This window comes from Dendrobates tinctorius, unplaced genomic scaffold (genome assembly GCF_039654945.1).
Source record: "Dendrobates tinctorius isolate UK_male_01 unplaced genomic scaffold, ASM3965494v1 ptg000062l, whole genome shotgun sequence".
Taxonomy (NCBI): domain Eukaryota; kingdom Metazoa; phylum Chordata; class Amphibia; order Anura; family Dendrobatidae; genus Dendrobates; species Dendrobates tinctorius.
The window spans coordinates 31,692,847-31,718,113 of NW_027361730.1; the positions used below are offsets into that span (position 1 = coordinate 31,692,847).

At 46.0% G+C, this 25,267-nt stretch overlaps 1 protein-coding gene across 2 annotated transcripts in view; it reads right to left on the reverse strand.

The window, feature by feature from the left end:
* The window catches only part of LINGO1 (leucine rich repeat and Ig domain containing 1), a 531,517-nt gene extending 512,746 nt beyond the window's left edge, over window positions 1-18,771 (reverse strand). For both annotated transcript variants that reach the window (XM_073579486.1, XM_073579484.1), the window contains exon 1: window positions 18,290-18,771. The gene's annotated coding sequence lies outside the window, so the exon portion shown is untranslated. The remainder of the gene's footprint in view (window positions 1-18,289) is intronic.
* Between the last annotated feature and the right edge of the window lie 6,496 nt (window positions 18,772-25,267).

Consider the following 25,267-nt stretch of genomic DNA (forward strand, 5'->3'; position numbering starts at 1 on the left):
GTAACATATGTAAGTTCAGGAGATCATTATGCCCTTAGGTGACTAGCGTTTTATATGCAGCAAAATAAAGAGATTTAAGTGGCTAGCAGCTTTTCATGCAGCAAGTGGATGAACATTCCTAATGACACAGAATCACCTTTTTTTTCCCCTCAGTTGTGACTTGGTAGGCGCACTGAATATAGGACGGTGCTTTTTCAATACGGTGACTAGCATTTATTTGCAGCAGGCAACTATTGGCACTTTTTTATGCACTTTTCCTGCATATTTTGCACACAAAATCCATTTTATTCCATTAAGCACTTTATTTTTCTGAGGTATAGGTGACTGGAATTTATATGAAATAAGTGAATGCTCATTCTGAGTGGCGCTATACACCATTTTCTCAACAGTGGATTTTTGTGCATTTAATAAAAGGCTGTGCTTTTTTCAATAGGGTGGCTAGCATTTTATATGCACAGACAACTATTGGCACCTCCTTTTTTCATTGTGAATTTTGCACATAATCTGTCTATTACATCAAGCATTTTATTATAATTTTTGCTATCAAACAATAAGTTTTTGATTACATGAGTTTTATGGTGTTTTCCTGTCATATTTTCTGATATGGTTTCTGGTCTGTGTATTAGCATGGCATTTTGTGCATATTCCCTTGTTTATTTTATGTATTGAGTAAATAATAAATTTTGAAGAAATGTTATTATCATGCTTTTTGCCTCTTTTTCTGCCATTTACTAATGGTAGTTATGGTTTATGAATACTGGAATTAGGCTGGTTTCACATTAGCGCTTTTTAAGCGCACGCACGGCCGGGGGTAGCTCCGCCCCTGAGCCGGCTCTCTGCCCGGCGTGCCCGCCCCTTGCTTGTAGCGCCGCCTCCTAGCGGACAGCGGCGCCTGCGATCGGCGCACCCTATCTTTAGCATAGGGTGCGCAGATCGTGCGCAGGCCATGCGCTAGTTGCGCTTTGACCTGCGCTGCGCACTTTTGACGGTGCGCCGTGCGCGCCAAAATCCGAAAAGTTTGATTTTGGCGCGCACGGCGCACCGTCAAAAGTGCGCAGCGCAGGTCAAAGCGCAACTAGCGCACGGCCTGCGCACGATCTGCGCACCCTATGCTAAAGATAGGGTGTGCCGATCGCAGGGGCCGCTGTGCGCTAGGAGGCGGCGCTACAAGCAAGGGGCGGGCACGCCGGGCAGAGAGCCGGCTCAGGGGCGGAGCTACCCCCGGCCGTGCGTGCGCTTAAAAAGCGCTAATGTGAAACCAGCCTTAGTTGTCATGTGATGTGATCACATTTCTCCCACAGCTTTTCCAGATGCAGGAATGGCAAATTAGACATATTTTATAGTTGATATACGGTATATTTTTATGTTTATTTTCGGGCACATTTATTTTCCAGAATATGAAACTAGGGCTCACAATTCTTGAAAAGCAAATCTAAATTTTAATCCCTAAAGGATACCAGGCTGTAGACAACAGGGCACAGACAGGTCACAATAACTTTCCTCGACCCTTGTGGGGCATCTGGGCTTGATGGATTATAGAATGGTGATATTGAGAAGTCTTATAATATGCAGCAGCCTTGTGCATTTTTTGTGTGTCGCATACCTCTTGGTTGCTTTTTTGATCAAACAGCCTTAACTAAGTACCCTATGTATGACTCTGTTCACACGTTGCGCTTTTGCGGCTTTTCTATGCAAATTTTAAAGGGAATCTGTCACCCCTTTTTTGAGATATCATATAATGATATCATTCAATTGTGTGTCACATAAGGATTCTCTTAGTACTTTTGCTTCCCCCTGACCCCGCACCTTTCATGCATAAATACCTTTTTTATATCGGTTCAGATGTACGTATGTAAACTGCCACGGTCTGGTCCGCTGGGCGGGGCTTATTTAACTGCTCCCCCCTCCCTGTCTTGCTCTACACAAGAAGAAATGCGTAGAGAAAGACAGGGAGGGGGGGAGCAGTTGAATAAGCCCCGCCCAGCGGACCAGACCGTGGCAGTTTACATACATCTGCACCGATATAAAAAAGGTATTTATGCATGAAAGGTGCAGGGTCAGGGGGAAGCAAAAGTACTAAGAGAATCCTTATGTGACACAGAACAGAATGATATCATTATATGATATCTCAAAAAAGGGGTGACAGATTCCCTTTAAGCTGCGTTTTACAGTACCAGCAAAGTCTATGATATTTCAGAAAACTCATGCCCACACATTGCTTTTATTTTCCTGACTGATTTGGTAAACTGCTGCGGCCTGAAAACTACAGCAAATCACTTCTTTCAGCCCTTTTTTCTGCGTATTTGCAGTGTTCTTTTACCCATAGGCAGGGCCGGACTGGGACTAAAATTCAGCCCTGGCATTTGAAGTTACACAGGCCCACTAGTCACATGGTGACTATATAATATCTTTGTACACTTGTAGTTTACAAGAAGTGAGAGGAGATTAACACGACTATATAACATGTAGTCACAGCTGTGCCCAGTATTTCAGCTCAGTGCTATTTATTGCTTTTAGGTACAGTACTCCTCCCAAAGCTCTGTCCCCTTTTGTATGCATGATTACAGAATTCCTGGCAGAACTGCTCTCTATTGGGCAACCAGACCCCCTGGTCATAGCCGCCCCTATCATACCTCCCAACTTTTGAAGAAGGGAAAGATGGACAAAGACTGCGGCGCGTCCAGCCACACCCATTTCACAACTAGTCACACCCATGTCCACACCTAATCGCACCCATTTAGCACTGCTGATCACACTGACTGGTACTGAGGGCACAGTGGCTGGCATTATGGGCACACGGACTGGCACTAAGGAAGAGAGAAAACAGAGAGAGAGAAAAAAGAAAACAGAGAGAGCGAGAAAGAAAGGGGAAAGAAAGAACAGTGAAAGACAAAGAAAGAACAGAGCGAGACAGAGAAAGAACAGAGAGAGAAGAAAAGAAAGAAAGAACAGAGAGGAAAGAAAAAGAAAGAAAGAGGGGAAAGAACGATTAGAGAGAGAAAAAAGAACGATTAGAGAGAGAAAGAACAGAGAAAGAAAATGAGGGAAAGACAGAACAGAGAATGAAAGAACAGAGAAAGAAAAAGAGAGAAAGAAATAAAGAAAGATTCTACAAAGATACTATAGCAGCCCGGCTCCCATTGTAGTGCCCACCTGAGCCTCCTGGTGCAGGACCTATCATGATCCGCTCACATGGCCGGCATCCCCGATTCCAAGGCGATCCTGCTGTCTGCGCTGTCGGAGGAGGACACGGTGATGGATCTGAAGCATTCCTGGTTCCGTCACAATCTCCTCAAGAAATTATCTCATTTCCGGTCAGCTTCCAGCACATCACTTCAGGTGGAACGTCATGTGTGTGTTTTAAAATGCTCCTCGGGGCTCCGCCGTGTACTCCTGTGTCCGTGGGAAAAGCCCGCTTTGTATGCTTTGTACACACTTGGCTCCGCTCCGTACATCCCGTACACATATGGCTCTACTCCATACACACACGGCTCCACTCCGTCCACCTCGTACACACGTGGCTCCTCTCCGTACACCTCGTACACGTGCGGCTCCTCTCCGTACACCTCGTACACGTGCGGCTCTGCTCCGTACACCTCGTACACGTGCGGCTCTGCTCCGTACACCTCGTACACGTGCGGCTCTGCTCCGTACACCTCGTACACGTGCGGCTCCGCTCCGTACACCTCGTACACACGGCTCCGCTCCGTACACCTCGTACACACATGGCTCTGCTACATCCACACTGTAAATCCTGACCCCACACATACTTACCTCAACCAGCACCATGACAACAGCACAGCAGAGTCTTGCAGACGGTAGAGGCAAGGCTGAGCGCACAGGACCTGTGATGAGGTCACAGGAGGGGCGGAGTCAGGGGGTGACATGATCGGGGGTCTGGACAAAGGCTCCTAATCATGTGACCCCCTGACTCCTCCCCTCCTGTGACCTTGTAGTGTCGGTGGTGGGGTGCCGAGCTGGGGGGGGGGTGGTCCTACTTTTGTACCGCGCAGAGATGATAACAGAGACACGATGAGGCAGATTCTGGGTGCAACAGGTCCAAGTTTATTTCATTACTTGCCGTCCGCCTGACGGCCTCCGCAGCACACCGCACGTTTCTTCACTTATCGGCCCTCCGTTTCCAGAGCCGTTTACACACCGTACTTTTACAATAGGGACGTACATATGCGTACTGTCCCTCCTTCACTTGTTCGACGCTCCTGACAGGTCCGCCACTGTGGCCGCCCTAAGCCCAATAACCAACAGCGCTTTCACTGGTCAGTCGTCGTGTCAAATACGGTATATGGCACTCACTGCCTCGTCTCTTCTGCGGTATCTTTCTGTCAGGACCACCCCCTGACGTTTCCTCTCCTCAGTCCCCTTGGTCGGATTCTCCTCAGGGCACACAGACTGGCGAAGTCCTCCTGTCACCTGGGCTCCCCCTGGGGACTGGAACTTTCTGGAACCCTCCCTCAGTATTTATAACTTCCCCGGTTCCTTGAAACTGTCACTAACTGTCACCACGCCCCCCATGACCAACGGTTTCTAAAGCCCTAAGCTGCTGTAAAGTCCTTTGCTCACACTCCACCCTGCCATCTAATGGTCATCCCAAGGTACTGCACGTCCACTACACTTTCCTAGTTGTTTCCCCACTGTAATCACTGTCTCCTACCTACACTGTGCAAACCTATCTTTCTTCACTCTGACTAGTCCGTCCGTCCGTCAGGTCACCTTCCCTACACTCCCCCTTCCTTTGTCCATTGTCGTCCTCGACAATCGTCATCCCTGCCTTCGTCGTTCTGAATCTACACCTACATTCTGTTGTCGGACCAGAAGTTGAGCCAAACCCACTATCTGCGGGGGCCGAACCATACTGGGAGCACTATGCTCTGAGCAGCCTACTGCTACTCACCAGCGCGCACGCCACATGACAACGTCTTTCAAATTGGGCAAGGTACACCCGTATTCTCTCTACGGCGTGTATCTTTCCCCTACTCTCCCCTACTGTTACCTTTCACTATCCGGTACGCCATGATCGAGGCCACTCACCTACCAGATCATTGCCGGCGCCCGCCTTTCCTTCAGGGGTGTCCGTGGTGTTGGGGACCTGACCTAGGACGGCTGTCTTTCTCACGTCTTCCAATTCATTTTCCTTCTTTCAATTACATGTCATGGTCGGCGTCCCGGTCTCCCAGACCTCAACTCTTAGATCCCTACCGGATCTCACACTTTCCTTTGGTCCCGCAGACCTTCCCTTAACCCGGACCTGTTGCATTTTACTTTGCATATTATACATCATACAACTTTATAATAGCACAAGTACCCCATTTTTATAAATTTTTTTTTTTTTCCATTTTCTCTTACTTTTAAAACCAAAATATAACATAACATTGCATTTCCTCTTTCTTCCTCCCCCCCTTCCTTGGACCTGGACACTCCTCCACTTTTCCGTATCCCCGTTCTGTCAGGTAAACATATTTTCGTATATAAAGAACATAGAAAGAAGAAAGAAGGAGAGAGAAAATAGTTGCATCAGTTAAACAACAACAAAACTTTTTCCTAAATGCAACTGTCCTTATAATCTGCACAACGGTGCATCGAACTCCTGACAGTCTATACCACTCTCAATGGACAGAGGTGAGGGCTCCACGGGGATACTGAGGGTGTCCATTCAAGTCCTCTTCTTTTCCATGACGGCCTCTCCTTGAGTGTGGAGCAGGTTCCACACTTCCTGCTCCCGGGCCTTTTTCTTCCTGATCACCTCCGCTTCCCACACGGAGGGAACAGCACGGGCCCTGGAGTCCGGTGGGCGGGACTCCGCTGAAAAAGACCGCAAGACAGAAACGGCCGAAGATTTCTGCGGCCCAGCAGCCGCTGGGGTCAGGTGGCAAATGGGGAGAACCGGGTCCTCGGGGGCTGGAATCACAGGGCCCGCTAAATCGGTCGCAGCCGACTCCAGCAGCGGCATAACCGCGGCCTCAGGACAGGCCGCATCCACTACTTCCAACGGAGTCGGAGTAACGGCCGATTTCAACAATGCAGCTGCTATTAGCAGGGAAAGCGCAGCAGCATTTTCTTTGGGTGAGCTCTGCACTGGTGACTCCGGGCGGGGTAGTTCGGGGACATGAGCGGGGACCTCGCTCAGCTCTGCATACACCACGGGGCCCGTGGTAACTAGGCCTTCCGGTGCGCAGGGGGCCGCGTGCTGCAGCAGAATGGTGGGGGCCGCTTGCGGAGGCACTGGTAGGGCCGGGGGTACTCTCACCTTCCCTGGCGCTGCGGCCTCCGTTCCATCATCACGCAGTTTCCCCCGCAGCCTCCGTTCCTTGCTCCACTGTCCTGCGGGCCTTCCCTCCGGACTCGGGGGCTCCGCTGAGAAGTCCTCTGCTGGTATTGGTGGCAGCCGTTCTCGCTGACTCCCCTCAGGCTCCGCTCCCCGGCTCAGCATCCCGCTGCCTGCCCGTAAATCTGAAGATGACTTCTGGTGCAGCTCCATCTCTCGCCGCCATTGCCACTCTAGGCGGCCGATGCCCCGACACCCGCAGCATCTCATACCGTCCGTTGGGCAGCACTCGAATGGCGTCAGACAGCCGCAGCCAAGTTTTTCTTCTGTGCCACTCCTCCTGCTGGGTGGGGCGTTGGCAGACCTTTCCATCCATCTGCCAGGGTCCAATATATGGAAACGTCGGTCTCCGGGCATATATTGCTTCCTTTTGGGGTACGTTGGAGGGGGTCCCAGTCCATTCTGAACAACTGCAAACACCCGGACCTCTCCTCTGCGCTGAAGTAATACCGCCATCTTGGGCAGAATCAGCTACTGCCTTGGATCCTCTGCAAGCAACACAGATCCGACACAGCGTCCCAATTTGTAATCCACAGGTCAGTAATTTTTAGTCCACAGGTGTTTATAATCCGAAATAGAGCAGTCCAAGTTTTCCTCAGTCCTTCAGTTGCAGGCCTGCCGCAGAAGATAGCGTATTAGCGGCGGCGATCCTGCCGACTACGCCAAATGTAGTGTCGGTGGTGGGGTGCCGAGCTGGGGGGTGGTGGTCCTACTTTTGTACCGCGCAGAGATGATAACAGAGACACGATGAGGCAGATTCTGGGTGCAACAGGTCCAAGTTTATTTCATTACTTGCCGTCCGCCTGACGGCCTCCGCAGCACACCGCACGTTTCTTCACTTATCGGCCCTCCGTTTCCAGAGCCGTTTACACACCGTACTTTTACAATAGGGACGTACATATGCGTACTGTCCCTCCTTCACTTGTTCGACGCTCCTGACAGGTCCGCCACTGTGGCCGCCCTAAGCCCAATAACCAACAGCGCTTTCACTGGTCAGTCGTCGTGTCAAATACGGTATATGGCACTCACTGCCTCGTCTCTTCTGCGGTATCTTTCTGTCAGGACCACCCCCTGACGTTTCCTCTCCTCAGTCCCCTTGGTCGGATTCTCCTCAGGGCACACAGACTGGCGAAGTCCTCCTGTCACCTGGGCTCCCCCTGGGGACTGGAACTTTCTGGAACCCTCCCTCAGTATTTATAACTTCCCCGGTTCCTTGAAACTGTCACTAACTGTCACCACGCCCCCCATGACCAATGGTTTCTAAAGCCCTAAGCTGCTGTAAAGTCCTTTGCTCACACTCCACCCTGCCATCTAATGGTCATCCCAAGGTACTGCACGTCCACTACACTTTCCTAGTTGTTTCCCCACTGTAATCACTGTCTCCTACCTACACTGTGCAAACCTATCTTTCTTCACTCTGACTAGTCCGTCCGTCCGTCAGGTCACCTTCCCTACAACCTCATCACAGGTCCTGCGAACAGAGAGAGCAGGCAAGCGAGTGCGACGCTGTGAGTGGCTGCGGGGGGGAGGGGGTCTCATGCTAAGGCGAGGATGGGGTGCGTGGGGGGGGGGGCGTGGCGGCTTATCTCCCTGCAGTGCGGGAGGAACTTGAAACTATCACCGCTGTGCCCGCAGAGGGCCGGCGGCAGGAGCAACAGTGGCTGCAGCAGCTGGCAAGCGGCCAGATGACGGCCCACGTGACAGTGGCCCAGCGGGAAAATGCCCGGTTGGTTATATTGCCAATCCGGGCCTGCCCATAGGAAGCAAATGGTAGTTGTAAAAATGCAGAAAAAAAAAAGAAGGTATCAGGATTTGCTGCGCTTTTGATGAAATAACCTAAGGAACTTAAATCATAGTAACATAGTTATTAAGGTTGAAGGGAGTCCATCTAGTTCAACCCATATCCTAACCTAACCTGCCCTAACATGTTGATCCAGAGGAAGGCAAAAAACCCCATGTGGCAAACAGTAAGCTTCACATTGGGGAAAAAAATTCCTTCCCGACTCCACATACGGCAATCAGACTAGCTCCCTGGATCAACGCAATATTAAGGAAACTAGTGTATATAACCTGTAATATTATACTTTTCAAGAAAGGCATCCAGTCCCTTCTTAAATTTTAGTAGGGAATCACTCATTACAACATCATATGGCAGAGAGTTCCATAGTCTCACTGCTCTTACAGTAAAGAATCCGCGTCTGTGAGTATGCTTAAACCTTCTTTCCTCCAGACGTAGAGGATGCCCCCTTGTCTCCGCCACAGGTCTAAGAGTAAAAAGATCATTAGAAAGGTCTTTGTATGGTCCTCTCATATATTTATACATTGTAATAAGATCACCCCTAAGCCTTCGATTCTCCAAACTAAATAACCCCAAGTGTAATAACCTGTCTTGGTATTGTAGACCCCCCAGATCCCTAATAACCTTGGTCGCTCTTCTCTGCACCCGCTCCAGTTCAGCTATGTCTTTCTTACACACCGGAGACCAGAACTGTACACAGTATTCTAAATCAGGCTTTTTTGGGGTCACTAAACATCCTCAACATGCACAAGAGACAACAAAGGCACATCAATAAAAAAAATCAGGAAAACCTGCTTTTTTGAAAACGCTTCTTCATTGTCAAGAGAGCAGGTTTTGCCCGCGGAAAAAAAAGCAGCAAAAGCACAACGTGTGAACATAGCCTTACATGTACTATTTACTTGTAGGGTACATGCTCACTTGTTTGCTTTTTTTCTTGAGTTTTGCCTATGGAATAGCCACAGTGTGAACGTGCTCTTAAGCTTTGCATGTATGCCAGTTTATAGTCCAGCTCATTTCTTTGGTTTTGCTGTAATCTCCTGTGCTTTGTACAGAGGCGTTCCTCACCATTCTGTGCAGTGTATATCATTTGTATAGCTTCTCATGGATGGGTCTCAGTCTGGCCCTGTCCTGCTCTTCCCTTATTCACATTGATGTCATTTGATACACGGTAAGGTTTTTATACTAGAGACAGGTTAGGGCCGTCCCCATGGGTACACCTTGTCATGGTTGGATGGCTTTTATGATTTTTTTTTTTTTTATCAAAATAGTGTTAACTAAGTACCCCATGTTATTTATATGTATCTTTACTATTTACTTGCTGTAGTTTATATGTTCATTTGTAGCCTTGCAGCGCTGGAGTCCTGGGTTCGAATCCCACCAAGGACAACATCTGCAAGGAGTTTGCGTGGGTTTCCTCCTGGTACTCCGGTTTTCTCCCACATTCCAAAGACATACTGATAGGGAATTTAGATTGTGAGCCCCATCGGGGACAGGGATGATAATGGGTGCAAACCGTAAAGCGCTGCGGAATATGATAGCGCTATATAAAAATAAAGATTTATTTTATTATTTATTTTTTGCTGTTTTCTTTGTTTTTGTTGACAATATAGCATAGCTTTTTGAAAACAAAATGATCCTGTGATATCAAATAACCAAGCAGATTTTACATTCATTACTAGAGGACCCGTTCTCTAAAAGCCTCCATGTTAAATGTCAAACACATTTCCTAGAAACAGATACTAGGAAACGTTTTGAAGACTTTTCCCACCATTTAGTATTTTTTTCAGAAACCAACCTTCATATATACCCAATTTCCAGCCAATTAGATGGTCCTGCACGCTGTGACACACAAATATCCAGGTTCTCCTGTTAAACGCTCAAGGTCCTCTGCTCTTTTTGAGCATTCCTGATACCATAGCAAAGCAACAGACAGCCCTCCTGTGTGCTTGCCTTGTCATCTTTACAGTTGTGATGGCACCCTGAACTCATTGCTCCGGCGTCTGGTCTATCAGGAACGCTAATATCATGCAATAGCGGAGCAGAAGGACACATAACTACTAGCAGCAAATCATAAATATGGTACTAACCTGGCCATTATGTACCAAAGAAGCCAAATTTATCATTACAGTCAGTTTCAAATATTTGTATTTTTTAAAATATTACATTTTTCATGCAGATAAAATGTGATTATAACCTCATGAATATCCGTCTCAGAACACATGCCAAACCTTAAAAGAATCTAAAATAAGCACATACATAAAAATGGCCACTAAAGATGAAAACGCAAGACTTTCACTAAGCTGGAGAGAGATTTTGCTCCAATTCTGCCGACACATAGGGAGGCCAAGCGTCGATAGCACAGCCTTGCCTTTATGCAATGCTATTTTGCAATGGATCGGGAACGGCTTTGTAGCTTCCATTATAAATGGAAACTTTAACACAGACGTGAACCAAAGATATTTACCTGTAAATTTTCTGGAAAAAAAAAATCTTTCAGAATGTCACTTGTCAACATCCACTTATTGTAATCTGAAAATTCTCCAATGGAACATTATGTTGTGTATATACATTACATATATAACTAAATCGTGCCCCAAAAGAAGTGTAGTCGCAACTCAATTAGAAGCCAAAACAGAGAAATCCGAGTCCATGCTGCTTAATAATAAAATTGTACGTTTTTATTGAAAAAACAATGAAGCACAAAATACATAAGCGGTGGGCAAAAAGATCAAAGTAAAACAGTGACAGTGGTTCACAAATAATGGGGCTTAGGGCATTTTTCAATAAAAGTTTTATTAAGTAGTATGGCCTCGGATTTCTCCCTGCTATATACCTCCCTTACATTGTGCAGCTACCCAGATTTGGCAAAATTTCTATTTTTGGTTAAAGTGGTTGCCCAGCATATAAACATAAAATCTCCAATGGCTCCGACTGGTTTACTGAGTAAAATAACCAATCCTCACCCTCACTGAAGCCCCTAATCTCCCATTCCAAACTGACTGGTTCCCCGCTGTTCTCTAATCCTGGTCTCTTCTTGAAACGCTAGAAATGGCAGGTGACCCCCCAAGTAGGAATTGGCGAAGCGGAAAATTCTAGTGTGTGCCAAGGTAGGAATAGGAAGCAGAAACCAGCGGGCATTTGGTGAGCGAGGAGGGAGGAGATATTTTACCATTCAGCCTTCTTCCCTTATGTGGTTTTTATCCAGACCCCTTCACCTAAATTCCATACCTGCATTTCAATTTTCAAGTTTTGAAATTGGGATATAGGCCACATCAGGACCAATAGAGAGGTGATCATGTGAGGTTGTCATTTTTTCTTTGCTTGCGTTCTATGTACAGTGACTTTTTGACAGTTTGTCGAGGACAACTCCACAAGACCTATTTTTATATGGGATATTTTAAGAGAAATAGTTTTTAAATATTAATGAATTACCCAATTTAGCCTCTTATTTGTATGGAAATATAAGCAATCAGACTTTCAGATTTCATGGGCATATTGCAACTATACTCAGTAATTCTAAACCAGAAACCCGCAAACATCAATGTGATCCACTTACAATGCCTACATACTAGAGGAAGAATATACACAAATTCCAGGATATGCATCTCTTCAAGGTGGAAGATACCAAAAATAACCCAACATTACTAGTAAACGAAGGCCTGAATGATGCAGATAATGCACCCTGGCAACAGTTATGGTAATTAAAATAATTTATTGTAGTATGTAATCATGAATAACTTATGACACAGGCTGGGCTGAGGACGGGGACACTGGGGCCGAAACTGGGTCCTATCCAATCGTGGAAAATGTCTGACAGCATTTATTTCTCTATTCCAGCTCTGGCAGCATTGGTGTTACAGATAGAACTCTGGGGGAAGAATTGGGATGAAGACCGGAGGGGACAGGGGTAAAATGAAGACAAAAAAAAAATGTGAGTGAAAAAATAACAGAAGAAAATGAGACAAGAAAAAAAGTGACATAAATCAAATTTGAAAGCAGATTAAGACAGAGAAAAAAGGATGAAAATGGTAGATGGAAAGTCAAAGACGTTGACATAACTCACAGTAATGATATGAAGAAGACAATGTAAGATGAGAAATGGCCTAGAGCAGAGGAACACAACCTTTTTAGATCCAAAGGCTACATTTTTAGCTAGCGCCATGGACTGTAATAAAATCAAATAGGTGGCACCATCTGAGAGAGCCTGTGCCATAAATCTCTTGAATTCTGGAAGCTTTGCTTATATGAAGAATTAGGGGTCACCTGCTCCCCTGAGTTGAGGAAGTCATGCAAAGTTCAGCTATCTCCTTTGTAGTTTATGAAAGTTAAGGAAACAATCAAGAGTTACACATTTATTAAAAATTATAATGGAGAGAGCCTTGTTCATGGACAACCATCTCTACCTCGCTGGAGTACAGAATACAGAAGAGTTCCAAAAAGGGAGATGCTAGAGATGGGTGAGGGCCAGACAGAATGGCGCTGCTGACTGCACGTGACGCAGGTTGTACACCACTGGTCTATACAGACAGAAGAACAAAATCCAGACAAGTATGTTTTCAGGTTACTCAAAGATTTCCTAAGTCATGTGGGAAAACAACAAAGATATTGCATGCCATTGCTGCTCTGGACCCACATACCCCAATAGAAGCACCATGTTATTCTCAAGAGGAGAAGGTGGAACATAGTTACCTACTTTTTGGCCAGCCTATGTGTATCATGATAAAGCTACCATAGAAAACTAGTTAATCAGTATATGTCCAAAGCCCAGTATTAGGACAGAAGAGCATGGGTAGCCCTTACACATCTTCGAACTACAAGATGTTGGTCTTGAATGATAAAGCCATCACCACAAGGTTCAGCCATATTTATGAACATCATGCCTGTGGTTCAGTACTAACTATAATGTTGGTGACCAGCCATTCCCCATCTCAAGAGGTTCAGTCAGAACGATACATCTACAACAGATGTCAACCCAAAATGAAGAGTTAGGGCCCAGTATGAAACATGTGATGGAGGGTGACCATTACCCATCTCCAGCCTAGACGATTGAAGCTTGGATAGAAAGCTACCTTAGATGTCCACACCACAAATCCAGATGCATATTTTTCACTAAGGAGGCAATATTCTAAATGAATATTGATATGTAATTACTTTGTAGCTTTCATTTCCTGCTGTTACATTACACATCCAGAGGTTAGTGTGTCTGACAGAAAGCTATGGCGCACAGCAGCACAGTGATACATGAGACATTACAGTTAATAGTCAGCTGCTCCAATGCTAAGCCTGCGCGCACAATGCATAGTGATGCGGGTTATATATCTGCACACTGCATCCACTGCTGGGTATACATGCCAGGGTCCCAGCACTAATGGATGGCTACTAGACTAGTATATGTCATGCAGGTAAATGGCACTAACTAAAGGCTCAGTACAACATAAGCACCTTCAGGCCACCATTACATCATGACAGATAGATATGTGACAGAATAAATAATTATATAGATAGATGATACCTGATAGGCTAGACCATTAGATAGGTAGATAATAGATCACACTTGTAGTACAGTATATAGTTCCATCATATGCATTGACTCATCTATTACTGGATACGGTCACACATGTATATATTACTGTATACGGTCACACATGTATATGCTGTCTCTCCACTAACCTTATATCATGTCTGTATTACATGGGGTCTCCATCCTCACTTTGGTCAGGTAGGAGCAAGCTGTATAGTGCAGTGTATATAGTGCTAAGTTATATATATATATATCTGATCTTACAGTACAATGTACAGTATTTAGTGGTGAGCTGTATATACCTAGCACTATAGGACAGTGTATATAGTGCTGAGCTGTATAGGACAGTGTATGCTGTGCTGAGCTGGATAGGATAGTGTATACTGTGCTGAGCTGGCTATACCTAGCTGTATATAGACAGTGTACACGGTGCTGAGCTGTATATAGACAGTGTACATAGTGCTGAGCTGGATATACCTGGCTGTATATAGACAGTGTATACGGTGCTGAGCTGGATATACCTGGCTGTATATAGACAGTGTGTACGGTGTTGAGCTGGCTATACCTGGCTGTATAGGACAGTGTATACGGTGCTGAGCTGTATAGGATAGTGTATACGGTGCTGAGCTGGCTATACCTAGCTGTATATAGACATTGTATACGGTGCTGAGCTGGCTATACCTAGCTGTATATAGACAGTGTGTATGGTGCTGAGCTGTATAGGATAGTGTACATGGTGCTGAGCTGGATATACCCGGCTGTATAGGACAGTGTATACGGTGCTGAGCTGGCTATACCTAGCTGTCTATAGACAGAGTATAGGTGCTGAGCTGGCTATACCTGGCTGTATATAGACAGTGTACACGGTGCTGAGCTGTATAGGATAGTGTACACGGTGCTGAGCTGGCTATACCTGGCTGTATATAGACAGTGTACACGGTGCTGAGCTGTACAGGATAGTGTACACAGTGCTGAGCTGTATATACCTGGCTGTATATAGACAGTGTATACGGTGCTGAGCAGGCTATACCTAGCTGTATATAGACAGTGTACACGGTGCTGAGCTGGCTATACCTGGCTGTATATAGACAGTGTATACGGTGCTGAGCTGTATATACCTGGCTGTATATAGACATTGTATACGGTGCTGAGCTGGCTATACCTGGCTGTATATAGACAGTGTACACGGTGCTGAGCTGTATAGGATAGTGTATACGGTGCTGAGATGGCTATACCTGGCTGTATATAGACAGTGTACACGGTGCTGAGCTGTATAGGATAGTGTATACGGTGCTGAGCTGGCTATACCTGGCTGTATATAGACAGTGTACACGGTGCTGAGCTGTATAGGATAGTGTACACAGTGCTGAGCTGTATATACCTGGCTGTATATAGACAGTGTATACGGTGCTGAGCTGGCTATACCTAGCTGTATATAGACAGTGTACACGGTGCTGAGCTGGCTATACCTAGCTGTATATAGACAGTGTACACGGTGCTGAGCTGGATATACCTGGCTGTATATAGACAGTGTACACGGTGCTGAGCTGGCTATACCTAGCTGTATATAGACAGTGTACGCGATGCTGAGCTGTATATAGACAGTGTACACGGTGCTGAGCTGTATATAGACAGTGTACACGGTGCTGAGCTGTATATAGACAGTGTACACGGTGCTGAGCTGGCTATACCTGGCTGTATATAGACAGTGTATACGGTGCTGAGCTGTATAGGATAGTGTACACGGTGCTGAGCTGTATATAGACAGTGTACACGGTGCTGAGCTGACTATACCTGGCTGTATATAGACAGTGTACACGGTGCTGAGCTGTATATAGACAGTGTACACGGTGCTGAGCTGTAAATAGACAGTGTACACGGTGCTGAGCTGGCTATACCTGGCTGTATATAGACAGTGTATACAGTGCTGAGCTGTATAGGATAGTGTACACGGTGCTGAGCTGTATATAGACAGTGTACACGGTGCTGAGCTGACTATACCTGGCTGTATATAGACAGTGTACACGGTGCTGAGCTGTATATAGACAGTGTACGCGGTGCTGAGCTGGCTATACCTGGCTGTATATAGACAGTGTATACGGTGCTGAGCTGGCTGTATATAGACGGTGTACACGGTGCTGAGCTGTATATAGACAGTGTACACGGTGCTGAGCTGGCTATACCTGGCTGTATATAGACAGTGTACACGGTGCTGAGCTGTATATAGACAGTGTACACGGTGCTGAGCTGGCTATACCTGGCTGTATATAGACAGTGTACACGGTGCTGAGCTGTATATAGACAGTGTACACGGTGCTGAGCTGGCTATACCTGGCTGTATATAGACAGTGTACAAGGTGCTGAGCTGTATATAGACAGTGTACACGGTGCTGAGCTGGCTATACCTAGCTGTATAGGATAGTGTACACGGTGCTGAGCTGGCTATACCTAGCTGTATATAGACAGTGTACACGGTGCTGAGCTGTATATAGACGGTGTACACGGTGCTGAGCTGGCTATACCTAGCTGTATAGGATAGTGTACACGGTGCTGAGCTGGCTATACCTAGCTGTATATAGACAGTGTACACGGTGCTGAGCTGGCTATACCTGGCTGTATATAGACAGTGTACACGGTGCTGAGCTGTATATAGACAGTGTACACGGTGCTGAGCTGGCTATACCTAGCTGTATAGGATAGTGTACACGGTGCTGAGCTGGCTATACCTAGCTGTATATAGACAGTGTACATGGTGCTGAGCTGTATATAGACAGTGTACACGGTGCTGAGCTGGCTATACCTAGCTGTATATAGACAGTGTACACGGTGCTGAGCTGGCTATACCTGGCTGTATATAGACAGTGTACACGGTGCTGAGCTGTATATAGACAGTGTACACGGTGCTGAGCTGGCTATACCTAGCTGTATAGGATAGTGTACACGGTGCTGAGCTGGCTATACCTAGCTGTATATAGACAGTGTACACGGTGCTGAGCTGTATATAGACGGTGTACACGGTGCTGAGCTGGCTATACCTAGCTGTATAGGATAGTGTACACGGTGCTGAGCTGTATATAGACGGTGTACACGGTGCTGAGCTGGCTATACCTAGCTGTATAGGATAGTGTACACGGTGCTGAGCTGTATATAGACGGTGTACACGGTGCTGAGCTGGCTATACCTAGCTGTATAGGATAGTGTACACGGTGCTGAGCTGGCTATACCTAGCTGTATATAGACAGTGTACACGGTGCTGAGCTGTATATAGACAGTGTACACGGTGCTGAGCTGGCTATACCTGGCTGTATATAGACAGTGTACACGGTGCTGAGCTGTATATAGACAGTGTACACGGTGCTGAGCTGGCTGTATATAGACGGTGTACACGGTGCTGAGCTGTATATAGACAGTGTACACGGTGCTGAGCTGGCTATACCTGGCTGTATATAGACAGTGTACACGGTGCTGAGCTGGCTGTATATAGACGGTGTACACGGTGCTGAGCTGTATATAGACAGTGTACACGGTGCTGAGCTGTATATAGACAGTGTACACGGTGCTGAGCTGGCTATACCTGGCTGTATATAGACAGTGTACACGGTGCTGAGCTGTATATAGACAGTGTACACGGTGCTGAGCTGGCTATACCTGGCTGTATATAGACAGTGTACACGGTGCTGAGCTGTATATAGACAGTGTACACGGTGCTGAGCTGGCTATACCTGGCTGTATATAGACAGTGTACACGGTGCTGAGCTGTATATAGACAGTGTACACGGTGCTGAGCTGGCTATACCTGGCTGTATATAGACAGTGTACACGGTGCTGAGCTGTATATAGACAGTGTACACGGTGCTGAGCTGGCTATACCTGGCTGTATATAGACAGTGTACACGGTGCTGAGCTGTATATAGACAGTGTACACGGTGCTGAGCTGTATATAGACAGTGTACACGGTGCTGAGCTGTATATAGACAGTGTACACGGTGCTGAGCTGTATATAGACAGTGTACACGGTGCTGAGCTGTATATAGACGGTGTTCACGGTGCTGAGCTGGCTATACCTGGCTGTATATAGACAGTGTACACGGTGCTGAGCTGTATATAGACAGTGTACACGGTGCTGAGCTGGCTATACCTGGCTGTATATAGACAGTGTAAGCGGTGCTGAGCTGTATATAGACAGTGTACACGGTGCTGAGCTGTATATAGACAGTGTACACGGTGCTGAGCTGTATATAGACAGTGTACACAGTGCTGAGCTGGCTATACCTGGCTGTATATAGACAGTGTAAGCGGTGCTGAGCTGTATATAGACAGTGTACACGGTGCTGAGCTGTATATAGACAGTGTACACGGTGCTGAGCTGTATATAGACAGTGTACACGGTGCTGAGCTGTATATAGACGGTGTACACGGTGCTGAGCTGGCTATACCTGGCTGTATATAGACAGTGTACACGGTGCTGAGCTGTATATAGACAGTGTACACGGTGCTGAGCTGTATATAGACGGTGTACACGGTGCTGAGCTGGCTATACCTGGCTGTATATAGACGGTGTACACGGTGCTGAGCTGTATATAGACGGTGTACACGGTGCTGAGCTGTATATAGACGGTGTAATTACCTGGCTGTGTACAGCGGGAGTCACTGGCACATGGGCGTCATTTAGGAGCAGCATCCCTCGTCCCCGCAGCGCCTGCAGCTACTCCTCTCCATGGCAGACACGGGCACCGAGGCTCCTCTCCGGGCAGGGCATGGGCTCTCAGTGACCCCGGTGGGGGGCACACTCAGCTCGGCTGCCAGCAGTCATTCCCAGCTCCACAATCCTGGCTCCCTCTGGACCGTGATGGCGGTGAGGAGTGAGCAGGACTTGTAATAATCACATGGATCTTCCCAGCATCCCGCCTGCCCGGTGTTAATCTCTCCGTGCCGGCTGCCTCTTCTCCCCCAATTCTGGGGCTCGGGGCTCCCTGTGCACGAGGTCTCGGTGTCCTTGTGAGCAGGAGGACGGCTCGTCTGCTTCTGTGGCTCCGCTGCCTCCTATCTTATCCTGGATCTGGCAGACTGGTCCAGCGGCCCCTCCCAGCAACTGCTGACTGCAGAGATGTGGGGTTTCATCACTGTGTGCATGCTGGGGCCCTCAGCTCTTGTCTGCGGGGCCTGCTCCTCCTCAGGGCACAGCTGCAGAGTGAGGAGCCTTGTAGCCATTGTGTGCAGCCCCCCTGACACTATAACCTGGATATATTCAGTAAGACAATAGCCGTATATTCTGAGGGCAGCCCTACAAGGGAGCAATGCTCCCGCCACTTGGTGGATAGGGCCGTCTAAAAATCAGGCTGCTCCTTTAGGCTGAGTTCACACGTGGCGTTTTTTTCACGTTTCCGCGGCGGTTTTAACCGTGCGATTTTGCCACGAAAACGCGAAAAATAAGCATCCCATGCATTCCTATGGGATTCCGCAATGCTGTGCTAATGCTGTGTATTTTTCCGCGGCGGAATCGCTTCGCGGTAAAAAACGCAGCATGCTCATTAATTTTGCGGAATCGTGGCGATCCCGCACCCATAGGAATGCATTGTTCCGCTTACTTCCCGCATGTGGCTGTGCACACCATGCGAAAAGTAAGCAGAACATTTGCGGATGGTACCCACGGTCCGGAGGAGAGGAGACTGTCCTCCGGGCTTTGGGTACCATATCCCTGTAAAAGAGAATTTAGAATAAAAAATATTGTTATTCTCACCTTCCGACGTCCCGCGCAGCCTTCCCGCCTCTCTCCACACTCCCGGTCCCAGTAAGCCTTTGCGAGCGATGACATCCGATCTCGCAGAATCGCGAAGTCTCGCGGTCATTCGCGTGATGTCATCGCAAATGACCGCGAGACGTCGCGATCCCGTGAGAACGGACGTCATCGCGGTAATTGTCTCAAAGGATTACTGGGACCGGGAGCGTGGAGAGAGGCGGGAAGGCTGCGCGGGACGTCGGAAGGTGAGAATAATATATATATTAGTAAAAGATAGAATGTAAAAAAAAATAATAAAAATATATATATATTTTTTTTTACATTCTATCTTTTACTATTGATGCTGAATAGGCGGCCTCAGTAGTAAAAAAGTTGGTCACACTCGTCAAACACTATGTTTGATGAGTGTGACCAACCTGTCAATCAGTTCGCCAAGCGATGCTCCAGATCACTTGGAAAACGCTAGCAATTCTGCAAGCTAATAACGCTTGAAAAATGCTAGAGTTTGAGGGAAAATCGCGGGAATTAAAAATGAGATTTTCCCGCGGAATGGAATTCCGGAATTCTCGCGGTAATTTCCGCGAGAGTTCCGTTATGTGTGAACCCAGCCTTATTGTTCTGTCTTTGCATTTCCCCAGCTCTTTGTAGGTTTACCTCAAGAATCTGGTTTATAAGAAAGTCCCAACATGTTATTGATAATTATATTAAACATTATTTCTCCTGTTATTGCTTCTATTTTGTCTACCGCATCCCAAACCCTTTACATTCACTTTTTCTTTCACTTTCCCATATCACTGGCAATCAGTCTCCTTCACCCTCTGGCAGCTACTTATCTAGTCTGTTGCAAGTTCAACATTCAGTTTCCTCCAGTTCCTGATGTTAAAGAACATGTTCAATTCTTCAGGAATGTTAGGCTATGTTCACACATTGGATTTTTTTCCGCAGGCAAAACCTGCTCTCTTGGCAGTAAGAAATGCTGCAACAAAGCAGGTTTTTCTTAGTTTTTATTGTGGGTTTTTTTTCTCCTGAATTTTTAGTGTTTTTTTTTAAATGGGTTTTTGTCGCGCTACATTTGTCTCTTTTGCATGCTCATAAAGTTTAGTGCCCCCCCCAAAAATCTGATTCTACTTCAGGTTTTGGCACAAAAAGCAGTATCCATTGCTTTCAATGCTAAAAAACGCTGAAATAAGTGACATGCTGCATTCTGCAAAATTCATGCCAAGCACAAAATACTGAGGACAAGAAAAAGCTGTGTGCATGGGATTTCTGAAATCAGAGCTTGTACTGTAAAATGCAGCTAAAATTTGCATTAACCCCTAAGGGTGGTTTGCACGTTAATGACCGGGCCAATTTTTACAATTCTAACCACTGTCCCTTTATGAGGTAATAACTTTGAAACGCTTCCATGGATCCCAGTGATTCTGACATTGTTTTCTCGTGACATATTGTACTTCATGTTAGTGGTAAAAACTCTTTGATATGACTTGTGTTTATGTGGGAAAAAAATGGAAATTTGGCGAAAATTTTGAAAATGTTGCAATTTTCCAACTTTGAATTTTTATGCCCTTAAATCACAGAGATACGGCACACAAGATACTTAATAAGTAACATTTCCCACATGTTTACTTTACATCAGCACAAATTTGGAACCAATTTTTTTTTGTTAGTAAGTGATAAGGGTTAAAATTAAACAGCAAATTCTCATTTTTACAACACCATATTTTTTTTTTATTTATTTATTTTTTTTACGGACCACATCACATTTGAAGTCACTTTGAGGGGTCTATATGATGGAAAATACCCAAAAGTGACACCGTTCTAAAAACTGCACCCCCTCAAAGTACTCAACCACATTCAAGAAGTTTATTAACTCTTCAGGTGCTTCACAGGAATTTTTGGAATGTTTAAAAAAAAATGAACATTTAACTTTTTTCATAAAAAATTTATTTCAGATCCAATTTTTTTTATTTTACCAAGGGTAACAGGAGAAATTGGACCCCAAAAGTTGTTGTGCAATTTCTCCTGAGTAGGTTGATTCCCTATATATTAAGCTAAACAACTGTTTGAGCGCATGGCAGAGCTCGGAAGGGAAGGAGCGCCGTTTGACTTTTCAATGCAAAATTTGCTGGAATTGAGATCGGACGCCATGCTGTGTTTGGAGAGCCCCTGATGTGCCTAAACAGTGGAAACCCCCTGTGGCGCAGCACCTACTGTGTGTTGGGGAATACTCACTTGGCAGCGGATGAACGTAGACAGGCACGGTTTTTCACACAAAACAGTCCATACGGTTTATTTAAAATGTCACATCAGAGGAGAGAGAAATTAAATGGAAAATCGGCCTTTTTTTTGCGGTTGCAGTTATACCGTTAATAATGGAGATCGCAACACGGGGGCGGTAAAAAACAACTCGAATCATGTTCTCTGGGGTCTCAGCTACCTCTTGCAGCCGAGACCCTGGAGAAATTCCGACACTGGGGTTGCCATTGCAACAGCCCTGGTATGGGGCTATTCCGTTCACTGTTATCCACCCCCACGCAATAACCACAGACAACAGGTCTCGGGGATAACAGCTGCTTTACTTCAGCAGAACGGGGACATATAACATGGAGTAATGGTAACAGTTCACGTGGGGAATCCACGGCCAATACAGTCCAGGATTGGATTCTGACACGGAATCGAGGTTCTGGAGCATTAAGATACTGTATTATTTAGGAGCAGTACTTGCAGATAATTATGAGAAGTTCATAGTCTCTTGGTGGCATAAAGGCAGAAGAGGGAATATATGGCAATATTTACAGACCTGAAATCCCGTATTCGTTTTCTCAGCTGGTCTCGGTGCGTGTAGATATATACTTGAAGTAAATAAGGGATAATTTACGGTGAGGCGGGGGACCCTCGATTTCCTCAACACGCAGAGCAATAGGTTCTTCTGTACACATTTAGTGTGACCTAATGCTGGAGAAGCATGGTCGAACTGTGTCGGGTCACATGGAATGGAATAGTACGTCAGAAAGGGGTTAAAAAAAGCTGGAAAAAAACGCTCCAAAAACGCATACAGGTGAACAAACCCTTATTACAGTTTGCTGACAAGTAGGCTGTATTGTGATGGTAACTGTTGGACTGCAGTGTTCACAGCACCTGGGATGGGCTTCTGAACCTTATTTTGAGGACCAGTGGATTTCTGGCTACAGCTGTCATGGCTTATTCAGAATGCTGGGCAGGCAGTGTAGGAGTTAATTGGTAGCACCTACTTCCGGGTCTGGGGAGGGTTTTTATAGCTTCAGGTGAGGACCCTCCCCTGTCGTTTATACTCCTAGTTTGAGTGTGCCTGACCCTGCTCCGTTTGTGCTCTTGCCTGTCCTGGTACGATTGTTTGGTGTATGTTCTGGTTTTGCCTCGGTTTACGTCTCTTGGATTCTGATTTTGTACTTGTGTGTCCATCCTGTGTATGACCCCTGGCTTTGTCCTGACCTCCCTGTGATCGCCCCTCTGCTGCTTCTGCCTCCATCCCGTGTGTGACCCTCTGCTACGCCTGACTATTCTCTGACTCACGATTCTGTACCTCGTTTTCTCGTACAGTGTATGACCTCCGTTTTGCCCGACTCTGAGTTTTCTACCATCTCTGAAAGCAGGATGCTAAGCCCTGCCCCCTTGCTGTCACATGACCGTAGGTCCTCTGCCGACTTGCTAAAGCTTCAGTGTTCAGATCCTGTGCATCTGTACTTTCCGGCTATTCCTGTCCCCGGGGCCCCTACAGTACGGGTGAGTCCCTGCTCAGCGGAGGCTGCATGCCAGCGCTGTCAGGAGTCTGATAACAGCCTTTAGTTGCTATCTCTGTCTCATTACCTCGTGTTTGACACAGCTGTATTTGAATTCCCTCTTTTGTCTTAAAGGGAATCTGTCAGTAGGATCGTCCCTCCTAAGCCGTCTATATTGGGCATGTAGGTCATAGGAAGCTGAATATATGATACATTGATATCTGCGATATGATGTCTTACTCAGAAAAATCCACTTATTCACTTTCTATGTTGTCTCTCTATTATTGACAGTTTTCCTGGACTTTAGATTCTCCTCTGAATTTGTCTTTTCTTTTTGATCTTCTAACTGTGACCTAGGGCTCTGTCTCTCTCTGCATCTTGGTTTACTCAGGATCAGACTGATAGTATTTCCAAGGATCCAAATGCCAAGTTATTCTACAGTAACAGTACACTCAGGCTAAAGAGAATACTAATAGCAAGGACCCCTGTCATGCTCCTCCAGAGTATACTGTACTTACAGTACATTTATAGGAAACATGCATAAACACACAGATACTCACATTGTATGCACATATGTACTCTTATAAGATATGCATATACATATTTTTCTTTCATTTACACATTCCCACATACAGTGGGGCAAAAAAGTATTTAGTCAGTCAGCAATAGTGCAAGTTCCACCACTTAAAAAGATGAGAGGCGTCTGTAATTTACATCATAGGTAGACCTCAACTATGGGAGACAAACTGAGAAAAAAAAATCCAGAAAATCACATTGTCTGTTTTTTTTTCATTTTATTTGCATATTATGGTGGAAAATAAGTATTTGGTCAGAAACAAGCAATCAAGATTTCTGGCTCTCACAGACCTGTAACTTCTTCTTTAAGAGTCTCCTCTTTCCTCCACTCATTACCTGTAGTAATGGCACCTGTTTAAACTTGTTATCAGTATAAAAAGACACCTGTGCACACCCTCAAACAGTCTGACTCCAAACTCCACTATGGTGAAGACCAAAGAGCTGTCAAAGGACACCAGAAACAAAATTGTAGCCCTGCACCAGGCTGGGAAGACTGAATCTGCAATAGCCAACCAGCTTGGAGTGAAGAAATCAACTGTGTTAGCAATAAGTAGAAAATGGAAGACATACAAGACCACTGATAATCTCCCTCGATCTGGTGCTCCACGCAAAATCCCACCCCGTGGGGTCAGAATGATCACAAAAACGGTGAGCAAAAATCCCAGAACCACGCGGGGGGACCTAGTGAATGAACTGCAGAGAGCTGGGACCAATGTAACAAGGCCTACCATAAGTAACACACTACGCCACCATGGACTCAGATCCTGCAGTGCCAGACGTGTCCCACTGCTTAAGCCTGTACATGTCCGGGCCCGTCTGAAGTTTGCTAGAGAGCATTTGGATGATCCAGAGGAGTTTTGGGAGAATGTCCTATGGTCTGATGAAACCAAACTGGAACTGTTTGGTAGAAACACAACTTGTCGTGTTTGGAGGAAAAAGAATACTGAGTTGCATCCATCAAACACCATACCTACTGTAAAGCATGGTGGTGGAAACATCATGCTTTGGGGCTGTTTCTCTGCAAAGGGGCCAGGACGACTGATCCGGGTACATGAAAGAATGAATGGGGCCATGTATCGTGAGATTTTGAGTGCAAACCTCCTTCCATCAGCAAGGGCATTGAAGATGAAACGTGGCTGGGTCTTTCAACATGACAATGATCCAAAGCACACCGCCAGGGCAACGAAGGAGTGGCTTCGTAAGAAGCATTTCAAGGTCCTGGAGTGGCCTAGCCAGTCTCCAGATCTCAACCCTATAGAAAACCTTTGGAGGGAGTTGAAAGTCCGTGTTGCCAAGCGAAAAGCCAAAAACATCACTGCTCTAGAGGAGATCTGCATGGAGGAATGGGCCAACATACCAACAACAGTGTGTGGCAACCTTGTGAAGACTTACAGAAAACGTTTGACCTCTGTCATTGCCAACAAAGGATATATCACAAAGTATTGAGATGAAATTTTGTTTCTGAACAAATACTTATTTTCCACCATAATATGCAAATAAAATGAAAAAAAAAAACAGACAATGTGATTTT